General features: G+C 38.6%; 1 long non-coding RNA gene across 1 annotated transcript in view; it reads right to left on the reverse strand.

Moving 5' to 3' along the window:
- Positions 1–13314, reverse strand: part of LOC135579662 (uncharacterized) — a 40961-nt gene extending 27647 nt beyond the window's left edge. Inside the window, exons 1-2 of the long non-coding RNA XR_010473230.1 lie at positions 10307–13314; positions 2262–2373 (exon numbers count right to left, since the gene is read on the reverse strand). This is a non-coding gene — a long non-coding RNA (uncharacterized LOC135579662). The remainder of the gene's footprint in view (positions 1–2261; positions 2374–10306) is intronic.
- Positions 13315–14569: the final 1255 nt, after the last annotated feature.

Raw genomic sequence — 14569 nt, forward strand, 5'->3', positions numbered from 1 at the left:
TTTTCTTCTCTTTGGTCCTCCAGACGTTAGACTTACACTTAAGTAAGTATTTTTATGTAAATCTATGTGTGTGTGCATGTTTGAATCTGTACAAAAGGCCATTTTCTTTAACATTTTTTTCTTTGAGTTTAACAATGTCAACTGCATGGCTTTCCATACGGTGTCATCTGTGTGGCTGATAAACCTTGAATGTATTTACTGTCATGTAACCCTCTGAAGCAGAACTGTTCTGTCAACCTGCATTTTCCAGGGGCAACAAAGGCTGAATTATAACCAGCAATCTAGTGATTCTAGGAAGTGTGTGACAGAGACTCTTTCTGTTCTAAGATGTACTATGGCAGGGGTGTCAAACTCATTTTCACCGGGGGGGGGGGGGCACATCAGCCTCGTGGTTGCCTTCAAAGGGCAGATGTGGCCCCCCAGTGAAAATGAGTTTGACACCCCTGTACTATGGTCTTCTCCAGTGTCTTGGTCCCCCAGTCACGTAAAAGGTATTATCTACACACACATTCTGATGGTGGAGTAATGAGGTGCAGATGTACAGGCTCATGCAGAACACAGGACTTAGAGTTGGGTAAACACCAGTACTCATGGATTAGTGCAACTGCCCTCATTTTCCTAAACATAGGTGTTATCAGTGTCTGTATCTAATGTTGCTTTTGGGTAACTGATGCACACATAAACTGGATCTGTACCCATCCTGCCCACTGTTCCTTTCTAGGAACACAGCTCTATAAGCAGCTCCATCAATTTGCACCATGCTCATCTTTCACTCAGCGATTGCTCAAGTGGGAGCATGGCAGGGGAGAGCAGTTCCACATATCACTGTTCCACAGCAGATTACCTGATAAGATCATTGATGCTTTGACTCACACTAAAACAAACCGTAACCACATGAAAACACACTCTATGTACTATGTACAGCTTCTATACTTCTTCTCTTGCTACCACATATTCCAGCATGATTTAGCCTCATTCAGGTGACAGGCTGCTCTGCTAATATGTACATTTGGGAGCAAGCCAAATTCAACATGATTCATTCCATGAAGAATCTCACTGATTTCACCTCACTTTTGTGCTCCTCTGTGTTTTTCTTGCAACTGTGGGTGCTATGAGACAAAGGATCTATTTACATTGTTTATAGTTGAGACACTTTTTGAGAAAAGGAGGGATACAGTGAGTTGCTAAGGCAGACATTGGACATTCCTCCACCCAGTAATCCTCAGGACCATTTTCAGCTTCTTTTCATGAAAAATTCTTAATTATCTGCTGCCAAGAATGCAGGAAAATGTTGGGTAACTTTTCCTTACCTGGAAAAAAAGGAGTTATTAGCAACATATTAAATACTCCTCTTCCTGTCTGGACATGGCAGAGGGCCACAGATGGGAAAAAGTAAGAGGCCAGTCAATGAGATCTACTAGAGATTTGTCTCTGTAAAACAGACAGCAGCATTTAATAGAAGCTGTCTGAGATGATTATTCAGAACACCATGGCAAAGACAGCAACTATGAATTTTCCCTGGTTCCTAACTGAGAAGAAATCTACTCCTTTCATGTAAAATCAAGCTCTATGTTATATGGATAACATTATATTAGCCATGAACTAAAAATCCATATTCTTATTACTCTGTTGTTTCCCCCAGGATTGTGTTAAATATAACAATTGTCAACTATTCACCTACTATTTTGAGCTCTACTCTTCCATTTTTTCCTCTTTGGATGATTTCCTAAACCTGTCCTAAAAAGATATTTAAATAATGGACTTAGTATTTTCACCATTTCACTTAACTATGGTCTTCCAAGGGTGTTCCTCTACCATTGTTTTTTCTGCTCCTTATAATGCTCTCTTTCCTCAGTCTCATTTACACTGGGTAATCTTAGCATAGTATGGACAGATAGATGAAGACCTGTTGGACTTCCTGTTGCCATTTCTCAGCTAGAGACCATTTGACATGTTCCCTGAATATAGGTCAAAGTTTGTTTTCATACTGTAGTGAGCCCTTCTGGGGAGGTCTTATTAGGCACAAAAGTCATGTATGTTATACTTTCCCCAAGAAGACTACTGGTAGTAACCAGAAACCTCAAACTCTAGTCCCTCCCAGGACACAGAGAAAAAGGGTTAGGGGCAGGCTGGCACAGACTTCTGGAATAGCAATTAACAATCTTGCAAGCATGGGCTTAGTTCCATGTGTTTGAAAATATTATTTACTGAAGAATGGGCAAAAGTGGGAACATGCCAAAGCCAAACTCACGCGTCTATACCTTCATTTCTTCACTTTTGCTTGAAGAAAACAGGTCTGCTCAAGAATGTACGGAAGTGTGGGAGACAGGTTAGAGAACAACTGTGGCTAGCCAAAGAAGCTGGATTTCCAGTCTGTGGGAAAATGAGAGTTCTTGAAATTGGTTTCAGCCCAAATAGGACAAAAATTGAAAGGAAAAATAAATACAGCAAACCCAAAAATCCTCAACAGCTGGAAGCTCCCTGAATCTTTTAGCAACTCAGTAAAATGGAGAAAAACATAAGTTTGGTATAACAGCTGCGGAGGTCACACAAGGATGCCGGTCCTAGGGCAGACTTGTTAACAGGCCACCCATGGCCAAGGCCATAGAGCTCCCCATGCACCCCAACTGCAGGGAGAACCTGCCAAACCCATCTATGAGGCAACGCTTCCTTGCTTCCTCATGAAATTTCCAACCAGCAATAATTACCATACTTGCAATGGCACGCCCCAGTCTTGGAGAGCAAGAATACTCAGTTTTAAAGAGAGGAGTAATCAGTGCTTGCCGTCACCACAAAGACTAACCATAGCAGTGACTTTGTGCTGTTCTAACACTTCATTAAGTTGTGAAACGTTTCAGAATTAATATTGCTGTATACTCAGGCTTAATATCTTCATTTTTTTGGAACATTTCGAGCCTTTAAAATTTTCTTTTAACAAAACAGTTAGCAAAATCAGATTTTTAATGTTACTCTTGGTGATTCAAACAAAATCCGGTTATTTTACGCAGTAAAATCTCATTGAATCTCCATTATGAAGGCTAACAGAAAACCCCATTGGATTATTGTTTGACGTCAAATCTGGCACAATGCAACCTGCAGACATCTGACTCATAGTGTTAGCAGAGACTTGGAAACTTACAAGAGATCTTTCCTGTATTTAAACCAATATAATTCCCTGGGAAAGAACACATCTGAAAACAAACTCATCGTAAGAAATTTTCTCGTGATGCCATTTGGGAAGGGATTGGTCTTCTCTAAGGAACTTATGGGGAATTCCTGTTGAGTTTTTATGGAGAGTGAAAATGAACATTGTGGGTTTTTTTGGTGGCTCTAGTAGGTAGCTTCCCATAAATGGGAATTAATGATTTGTACTTAAGAACTGTAGTGAATAATTGTTTTTGGTTTGTTTTTTTGTGTGTTCGCTTGTTTTGGTTTTTGCTTGTTTTTTGTTTTTTAATTTGTTTGTTCTATTTTTTATACAGAAAAAAGGGAAAAACTTCCAGAATTAATTTATTTCCTGACACTTTTCTATTGTATCAATTGGTGGATCTACTTTACCTGTATAGATACACATATACACACATACAAATTGTGTCTACATTTATCAGCACATTTTTCAACATGAAAGAGTATTTTGTCTTTAAGGACAATATATTTCTGTTTACAGGCTTTCAGATCCCCATCCACAGCCTGTTGCATTGTAAGAAACTGCCTGCAGCACTATAGGAAAATACGGTCCTCCAATGTTTAAAAAACCCCTGCAAATTTGTTTTGCAAAACAAACAAACAAATAATCTGATTTAGACATTTTCATGCATAGAAATTGCAGTATTATGTGCCCGTCAGTAAAGATACATGAGTGTTAAGTCAGTATTAAAAGCAACACTAGCTTATTATTATTATTATTGGATGGAGTAACTTACCCACCTGCAGAAATCACTATTTCTTAATTATGAAAGGGATATGAGGGATAGCAATGTAAGCAGCCAGGAAAAAATAATAATAATAACAATTAAAAAAATATGTCTGGTAAAGAAATATATATATATTAATAAGTAATCACTGTAGCAAAGACAGTGCTTCTTTAGTATTTTTTCTTGGTGCATAGTTTTATAGCACTATAATAGAAGAACATCGGCAAGAAGTTTGCTCTTAGCTTCACTCTGAGTCAAGAGGCGACAGTGTCTCGGTGAGATTTCTGAAAGTATAGGATACTGAGAACACTCTAAACACTGCTTGATTACTCTATAGCAAGAAAGCAATATACAGTTGAATAAAAGAGGTTACAACTGAGGTAGATGCAGACTTAATTTCACTGATTTCTCTTCCCTCAAGAAACTGAATTACAAAGTCTAGTTTATTGTTTTGGAATAGCAAAAGCTGCTGTCAAAATGGGACAATGGTATTTCAAGATGTCAGGATTTTGTTGTTTGTTTTGTTTTGTTTAAATCTGTTCCAGACAGCAAATAAATAAGATGAAATGGAACCAAAACTTTTAACTGATGTATTTCACCAATTTGCATCCACCAAATCTTCAAGTGTAAATCTGCTGATATTATTTGAAACAGCTATTCATTTTGAAATACCTATATACCTTAGTTTCAAATATAATGTCTCAAAAACGCTCATATGTCACTTTAGTAAAACACTTAACTTAAATTTTTTGAATTGTCAGGTCACTAAGAAAGAAGTAAACAATTTTTCTGTTCTCCAGAGCTGCCAGCAATACGTGTATTGAAGGGTTTGCACAAATCTGCAGGCAGTAAAAAAAAAATAGTTCAGAAGAGACTAAATGCTACAGTAAACACAGTTTGGCTATACTCATGACAGCCTTAGTCCTTCCTCTGACTCTATGTAATATCTTTCTGATACTGAAAACAAATCCATTTAAATCAGTAAGAGCTACAAACCAGCCAAGACAGCTGATAACACAAATTAGGTCTACCTTCTCAATCACTGCAACAGCTGGGATTTGTCACCCAAAAGTAGGTTGAAACACCTATAAATGAAAACAAGGACTTTACAATGTGGAGATGGTTGTCTTGGGGTTCCCTGAGAGCAAATCTTTTAGTTTCTGCAAAAACACTGTCTTCTTTAGGATGTGGCTCTGGTAAGGGCTGAGAACTATTTCAGAGACTTTTTTTGTTTTGTTGTTTGTTTGATTTTTGTTTGTTTGTTGTTGTTTTTTTAATCACAGTTCTCACTAGCTTTATGAATCAACAAATGAATGTCTATGACCAGTGTCAAGCCATACAAACTTGTTATCAATTTGGCCTGTAAGATTTTTTTGCTTCCTTATTTTAAACATGGCAGTATGATATTTCACCTGAAAAAAGAAATATTCAAAGCATTAAATTGTTACCATATCACATTGTTTGTTTTTAAACACATTTGTGATGATTTAGTTGTATTCTGTAACAAACTCTTCACTGTAATTAGGGCCAAAAAAAACTTAGTAGATGGGATGAATTCTAAATAGATATTGATTTTCTCATAATAATACTTTAAACTGGTTTATGTACCTTTGAGTAAAGGCACAACATGTTTATTATACATTTGTATTAAATAGTTTTAAAATTCGGTCTTTATAATGGTTATAATGGTCTTTGTGCTTTGATACAGATACAGTGCTTTTGAAAAGGTGAATCCTCCAGTGACTCATGAAAAAAATATGTACATCCTACTCTGGAAAAATATAGTTATATGCAAATTAAAAGTGGAAGCCGGAACTGAATAAATCTTGTCTGGTATATATGCCTTTTTCCTTACGTCAGGTAAGAGATTCACACTTTTTTTAACACTTTATTAAGTCAAGGCATGACTGACTAACCGGAATTTGCCCAAATAAGGTGTTGTGCGTATTCCAGGAAAATTTAGTAAGCCAATTTTTTTTTTTTCTTCACATTGGTAACTGTCCTGGAAACTGTTGCTTGTTTCCACAAACATCATGCTTATTTGTCATCTTTGCAGAACCGTTTCACAAGCAAACAGTATTTCCTTCCATTTTATTTACTGCTGAAAACCTTAAATTATTTGGCTTCCCTGAAGCTCATTGTAAATTAAACATTCATATGGTAAGCCCTTATTTTTAATAGAACTCGGTTATCACCTCCATAGACTTCTATCTCACTTTTAGGAATAAGGAAACCAGCTTCTTTCCCTACTCGCAGCAGACACCCCCAAAATGTGTGAAGACATATGTTTAATTCTTGGCCCTTTTACATCTTGGCAGCCTCATAGTCTCCCTTTGTTTTATAATATTATCTAAATTAAAATTAATTACTTGGCATCTTGATTCAACTTTCTATCCCTGGCACTACCACAGACAATTAGCTTAAAGAAAACTTTGCTGAGTATGGACCTAACAACCTTAAATTGGCTTTGAATGTGTTCACATTCAATGATTCCACCAAGATTTTATTCAGCAGTTGAAGTTACATAGTTATGAAATGCAAAAATAAGACAATGTCACACACAGCTACATATCAAATTCAGTGAGCGCTTTCATTGCCCCATATATCCCAGTGTGGAGTCTCTCTTGGAAAGTGGCATCAGGAATTAAGTAGTTCCAATGCACAGGCAAAGTAGAAGACAGTTTTGCATCCCCACTGTGTTCCCCAGGACGGAGAGTAGGCTAACAGTCAGAACCACAGCTATCTTATACACTCCTCCCAATATGCACAAACTATACAGAATTGCATAGATTATACAGAACCTGCTTGCACCTGTTTCTGTCTCTTCTGCAAAATGTGTTTGTCATCCTGTAAAGCACAGCAGTGTTTTACTTCCATTTTCTGAAGACATTTTCACAGCATAGGGCATACAGTGAGAAGACAATTGGACAGGGCTGTGAAAGTGGTGCTTCATAAATAAGGTGTGATAACACTGGTGTGATGTATGTACGCCACATTCTTCTGATGGGCCTATTGGAAGAACTACATTCACCTGTTGGACAGCAGAAATACACACGCTTTTGGTAAGCATTGATTCAGTTAGAATTCCTTCCCAAGTCTCCTAGCCCCTTGACTGGCATTGCGTAATGACCCAGATGCATTATGGAAGACAATTGCATTCAGAACCTGAGAATCAATTCTAAGAACAAGTCATCTAACCAAATATTGTCAAATCCTATCTTACTGGAATGACTTAATCGTGTATGTCACATTCTTTCCTTCTCTCCTCAAGTCCCAGCCATTGATCCTAGTATCTCATCACAGTCAGACATGCTTTGCATCTCTCATGACCAAGGCAATCTCAAGGCACCTGTAAAAGACTCATCTGAGCATTTTGATGTACTGGATCAGGTTGTTGCAACCTAAACCTTTGTGGATACTTGCACAGTACTGCACTGTGCTGTAGGTCTTCAGAAGTCACACAGTTATGCCTTCCTAATCTGAAGTTTTGCTATTAATTTTCTATTATGTATAACTTAAGGAAAAAAAAAAAAAAAGAAAAACAAAAAACCCAACAAAGCACAGAATAATCTGCTTAGTTTATCTGCACTGAAGTCTGTTATGAATCTGAAGCAATTTTTTGCAATTTTTTGAAAAATAATATTTAATTGTAATAAAACAAAGCATCACTTACTTCCCAGTAAAGCAAAAAAAAAAAAAAAAAAGATTTTTAGGAGGCTAAGTAGATGATTTTTTCCACACTACATGCTCTTTATAAATACTTACTCTGCATAGACATTTATGATCATTAGTAACCAACACTCCAAAGCTGAATGAAAAGAAAAGAATGACACACTGCAGACAGTCTGGATCCACAACCTCCCTCAGCAGACCTTTAATACAAGCAAAAGATGGCAGGAGAGTAGGAGCAAAGTCAAGTTGGACTGGAATCTGGGTATTAGAAAGCAAAAGGAATAAGTCAGAGGACTCATAAATAGCTCAGAATGATGGTGGTTCACTTAGAAGGAGCTGTTCAGTGGAATCCTTAATGAAAGGAATGAGCGAATCAAGGAGAGGCAAAAAGAGACACAAAGAAAATAAGTAAGGAGTTTTTTGATACATTCACAAAAGAGGTTCACATGGAAACAAAATCTTATCATAGAATGGTTTGGGTTGGAAGGGACCTTAAAAATTTTCTAGTTCCAAACCCCTCTGCCACGGTCAGAGACACCTTTCCATAGACCAGGTTGCTCAAAGCCCCATTCAACCTGGCCTTGAACACTCCCAGGGATGCAACTTCCACAACTTCCCTGGGTAACCTGTTCCAGTGCCTCACCACCCTCATGTTGAAGAATTTCTTCCTTATATCTAATATAAATCTAGCCTCTTTCAGTTTAAAACCATTACTTCTTGTCCTATCACTACATGTTCTTGTAAAAATTTCCTCTCCATCTTTCTAGTAGGCTCCCTTTAGCTTCTGGAAGGCTGCTCTGAGGTTCTCCCCGGAGCCTTTTCTTCTCCAGGCTGAACAACTCCAACTCTTTCAACCTGTCTTCATAGGAGAAGTGCTCTAGACCTCTAAGAATTTTTGTGGACTTGTTATGTTGGAGGCCTCAGGGCTGAATGTAGTAGTCCAGGTGGAGTCTCACTAGGGTAGAGCAGAGGGGCACAATCACCTCCATAGACCTACAGGTCACGCTCTTTTTGATGCAGTCCAGGATACAATTGGCTTTATGGGCTGCAAGCACACACATTGATGGCTCATGTGGAGCTTCTCATCAGCCAACACTCCCAAGTTCTTCTCCTCAGAGCTGCTCTCAATCCATTCTCTGCCCAGCCTGTATTTGTGCTTGCGGTTGCCCCAGCCCCTGTGCAGGACATTGTACTTGGCCTTCTTGAACTTCATGAGGTTTGCACAGGCCCAATTCCCAAGCCTGTCAAAGTCCCTCAGAATGGTATCCCTTCCCTCCAGGGTGTCAACCGTACCACACAGCTGCTTGTTGTTTGCAAACTTGCTGAGGGTGCACTCAGTCCCACTGTCCATGTCAGTGACAAAGATATTAAACAGCACCACTCCCAATACCAACCGCTAAGGAACACCACGTGTCATTGGTGTCCATTTAAACATTAAGCTGTTGACCACAGCACTTCGAGTGTGACCATACAGCCAATCCCTTACCTACTGAGTGGTCCATCTGTTGCATCCATGTCTCTCTAATTTAGAGAAAAGGATGTTGTATGACAGTGTCAAAAGCTTTACACAAGTCCAGGTAGACCATAATGACCTTCTGAAGTCAAATGTTTACAGCTAAGGATTTTTGACTGAACATAAATGTTTTCTGGTGTGCTATTTGTAGTTTTCAGAATTTGTAACAAATAATGGGAAATCAGTTTCTCAGAATGTCTGCCCACGGACTGTATGACCTTTGTCTGCTCTGTAATCCGCTTCACCAAAGCTACCTCCAGCCTGTACAAAGGAAGATGTGCCAGTGTTACCATGTGTTTTCAGCTTAAGAGCTTCAGCTTTCAGTTTCAGAGGTGGAGTACAGTGAGACTTCTACTCCAGCAGAGTGTTTCTACAGGACTAGTTAAGTCTCACAGTGTCCTACACTGAGCATTTTGCTATTATAGATTGAACTGCTGTTGAATCATAAATGGAGCTAACCTCAGTTTTTATTTTACTTCATTCATGATATTTGTGATTTGTAAACAATGTCTAGATTCAGTAGATCGGTAGGTGTTCTGCTGGAAAACCCTGAGGAGATAGGAATTGCAGCAGTCTTCCCTGCTCCGAATGAGTAAGTCTTCTCATTTTTCTTGAAAATGAAATTCTGTTCTTTCCCAAGTTACTCAGAGCAAGCCACATCCTCTCACCAGGATGTGAGGATCTAATGTCACAAGACATGTTGTTGTCGTCCTAAAGACATGATGAAACTTCTTAGGGTGTTTCAATCCCTCATCCAAATGTAAGATTGGCAACCTCAAACACATTCAGAGATTATGATAATGCAACCAGGAAACCAAATCAATGTCTGTCACCTGTCTGCCAGTAAATTAGGTATTTCCCAGCAACAAATAGGTTTACTAGACACACATGGGTTTGATTATAATACCATTTCTTCATATAAAGAAAATATAGCACACTGAACATTTGAAAGCAAAAACTTTAATAGATAATGTCTTGAAGAATATAAGCACATTAATGTCAATAACTGTTAGACTTAAGTTTGCAGTCTGGGGATTCAATGACACTGCCTGCATATGGTCATGATGAAAACAGCTAAGAGAACAACCTCTTCATTCTCTTGACTATCAAAACAATATCAAGAGATCTTAACGATCTTAACATGTAACATTTTCCATGTATCAGTATTAACAAATTCAGATATAAAGTACCAAGTTTCATACCATACCTGTTGAATGAGATCTTTATGACTGTTGAGTTTTAATATCACAAGCATTGGCCAAGAATGCAAATATGTTGTGAGAGAGAATTCAGGAGTGGAGCTGAAGAGCCAAGTGATACGTTCAGCAAAAGCATTTATATGTTGCCTGCTCAAAAAAATGGAAGAAAGAAGGCAAAAGGAAAAGGAATAACATTAGCTATGATTTAAGTTTTGCATTCATATTAAGACTGATTTTTTAAATTTTTTTTTTCATTGCTGCATTGTTGCTTACTCTGTCTTCCCAAGCTAGATAACATTGTAGTGTGAACAGGTAAGCTCACCTTCACTCTTTCTCTCTTGCAAAAAAGGCTCCCTGCTAAATGCACACCTAAGCAAACACACCTCTAAGGAAGTGCATCTTCTGCTCTTTTCCATATACATAGTAGGCCATACTACAGCACAGAAAAAGTACATTTAAAAAACCCTAAATGTTATTGATGTACCTAAAGTACTTCAATGTTAGAACATGTTCTCCAACCTCAGATATGATGTGACTTACTGCTTCAGACCTATTCTGCTTCATTGGCGTGGTGACAGGGAAGCATCATGGTCCTTCTTTGGTCATGAATGGAGAGTGATGGCAACAGAGCTGAGCATAGCCATGACAAACTCAACAATACAGACAAGAACAGGACATGATAAGCAGAGGTAAAGGGATGATACAACAGTACCTGAAACTAACGGACAGGTGTACCATGGTACCACCATGGGCTGATCCGACTGGCAGTCAGTGTTAACACCTGGCAGGAAATATGCTCAATGGTAGAGACCAACAGCTGGGACATGTGTAGGTGTGTCCTTGACACTGCTACTGCAGAGCCAAGATGTTGCCTCCACCCAGACAGGCAGGACCAAGCATCGTGCTGCTGCTGGCCCCACTGTCCTGTCATGGCAGGAAACCAAAGGTGAAGAAGCAGAAGGCTTCTACTGGTTCAAAATTTGTGCCCGAGAGACTGTAATATAAAGATAATAATATTTTTACTGCCTAGGAAATATTTTCTCAAACGTAGCAGTGAAATAACCTGGAAATATTAACTACTACAAACTGTAGTCAATGGGGTTAGTTGAACAAATCATTGATGAAAAGCCTTAGTACACATTTGAAGGTACACATTAGTGCACATTTAATTCCACCAGTCAAAGTCTTTCTTTTTTTTTTTTAAAGATATTATTTAGGCCACCAACAGACTGTGAGAAAGCCTAGAAAACTCTGACATAGCAGAATGTATGTTGGGACTATACTCCTTCTAAAACCTTTAATAACGTTAACAAAACAGTACATAAAATTGCCTGTGTGTATCCAACAACTTATTTGTACTGCAGGACAAAAAAAAATAATAAAAAAAATTCCAGGCTGTGGATGTGGTGTGAATTGGATTAAGAAAGACTGTGAATGATGAAGGATTATGTGTCAACTGGGAAAAACCTGGCTCCATTAACTTTTCATTTCCGGAATGTATTTCTTAAAACAAGTCAGAGGTGTAACACTCATCCCAGACTTGGGAGGTTTGTGTTGTTTTGTTTTGTGTTGTTTTGTGCTTTTTGTTTGTTTGTTTTTCTCAAGGATAGGGGGAAGTTGGTTGAGCAAGCTGGATGCCTCTGAAACACACTTCCATGCTAATTTTCCACTCTAATTCTTTTTCCACTCCATGGTTTACTAGTGGGGAAGACATAAAGAAGGTATAGCTTCACTTTGTTACAGTCTATGTATCATAATGCAGGATGAAGTGATTAGCATAGCTGTTAAGAACGTAGACAAGAGTTGTGGGCATATTTTATGTTGCAAATACCGATAGCGAGGAGGATAAATGCGGGTTGTTTTATTCCAAACACTAACTGTGTTGCCCTGGAAAGGTACTTGTGCTTGAGCAGTTAAACCAGATCACCTCGGCTTCTAAGCGACCATCTCCCATTTCGGGTAGATGCAGAAGGACAAGGGTTTTTGCGCGGTCCATGAGTGCCACCTGGTGAACATTTTCCTGCTGCCGGAGCCAGCGGCTCAAATCGCTTCATACCAGCGCCCTCTTTGAACGCTTTTCAGAACTGAAGTTACAATGAATTTAATGAACATATACCATTAACTTGGAAGTTCAATGTTAATCAATACCAGGGAAAAAATCTTATTCCAGGGTTCAACGTAATAGAATTGGCATCTCGTAAGAAAAATGATAAATATACTTCATGTTTAAGGAGACTTTAGCTACATATGCAGTTCATGTTGCTAGCTGCCATCACAGAAACATAAAAGAATGGCAGTTTTTGTAGAGCAGACATGAAGCAGGTCTTCATGCAATGAAAGATAGCATAAAAATTTAAAAGTGGTCTCAGAATAGGGCAATAAAACCTCACATGAACCTGTAAGAGTTGCAGGGTTCCTCACTCCTGAGATCCAAACCATATTTTCTATAATTTTACTTGGAAAAAATCTCCATCATCTGTGCCAGTATTATTTTGCAGAGTCAGATCAAATTCTGTTGTTACCGTTACCGCTTCTCTTCCCTGTCTGTTTTTGCTCACTGTAGATTATCATCAGTCTTACTGGGCTACATCAAAGACTGACTGACAGACTTAACATAGGCTTATAGTTGTGGGTACTCGCACTATCACAATGATTCTGTCCACCCTCTGAGGGAACCTCTTTCTCAGGGGACAGAGAGCAGCACAGGATGTTTATTGCTAGTTATTCCTCTTTCAGACTCACACATGCTCCCCAGCCAGGCACCCCAGACCCAATTTATTGAGGAAACAAAGGGCCATCAGTCACAGTGCTGTTCTCTTTTGCATTCATCCTGCTGCCCCTTCTCTGACACCATGTCCCACTACAGTACACAGGGAGCAGGGTGCTCAGCTGGGAGCACAGCAATAGCAAGGGAGAGGGAGTGGGTGATGTGGGCTAAAGGAGCTGAGGGCTATGGGAACATGCAAGAAATAGACAAACACACTAGCTGCTTCCAGGAAGCTCCACAGAGAGGACATACAGACTCAACTCCCTTGAGATAAAGCTTGGAGAGATTAAGGGTCATCTCCTATTCAAGGCTTCTCTCCAAATCAAGGCATTTGGGGAAGGTCAAATCAGACCTGGATTTATCAGCTATGTAGAACTGTAGAGAAAAGTTATTTGCCCTTGTCAGGTGTGGCAATGCTACTTAAATGTAAATTAAAATAATGCTGAGAGCTTAACAGCATGCTTATGTGACAGGAGATCTAAGATTTAGCTTTAAATAGACATCTCAATTTCAGCTTTCTAGGAATATTCAGTGCTATTTTCCATTTTTTATTACTTTGTTAATAGCACTCTCTGATCTATTTCAGACCGTTAATATAAATAGACAAGGTAGACCAGAAGAAATGGAAAAAATCACTTTTCATTTGGAGCAGTTTTGCTGCCTGCACTGAAACCAGTTTTTATTTGGAGAGTCTACAACATATTTATCTAACAGTTGATTTCAGAAAGAAAATAGTAGCATTTCTTACAGATTCTTGTCTTGATAATTTATCTGAGAACAAATTAAATTCCTTCTCACCTTTCTGTCATTCAGTCTGACCTCTAACACCTTTCCCAGGGCTCCTTCTGTAAAAAATGCTGTTGGATGAAGTCCATTAGGAAACATGGTCGTTGTTTATTAAATATTTAACAAAGAATTTGAAAAGAATATTTTTTAGGGTACCCTGCAGGATATCAGAACTCTGAACTCAATAGTAGGACTGTAAACCAACTGTGGAAAAGAAAATTAAAACAAAATAAAGCTGCCTTCCTCTTTGCCCAGAAGCAATTTGAATAAGGGGTGTTACAATAGATTTGAATTCCAGAATGAATGTATAGCGTAAGGCTTTAATTTTCTTTACTTGTGAGAGAGAAGGTAAGTGTTGGAACTATATGAAGAGGAGAATAAAATTCTCATAAAATGGAAAGAGGCAAAAAAGCAGGAAGAGTAGGAAGATCCTATGAAAGCAGTGAAGAGAGGATAAAATGTGGCAATGACTCAAGTTTCCTTTTTGTTAAAAAAAAAAAAAAAAAAAAAGAAAAAGAGAGAGAAAAAGAACAACTGAGAGCAGATATGGTGAGAAAGCTGTTAGAAAAACTGTCACACCAAGGAGGGAATGCTGTTCAGATCCCGGAGACCCTCCTTGAACATGATAGATACTCATCAGTAAAAACAGGTTTAAGAACTGTGTCAACTCACAGCACAGAGATGGCGAGGGATACATTCTCATACAGCATGATTTAGT

The sequence above is a fragment of the Columba livia genome, chromosome 1 (genome assembly GCF_036013475.1).
Source record: "Columba livia isolate bColLiv1 breed racing homer chromosome 1, bColLiv1.pat.W.v2, whole genome shotgun sequence".
Classification (NCBI taxonomy): domain Eukaryota; kingdom Metazoa; phylum Chordata; class Aves; order Columbiformes; family Columbidae; genus Columba; species Columba livia.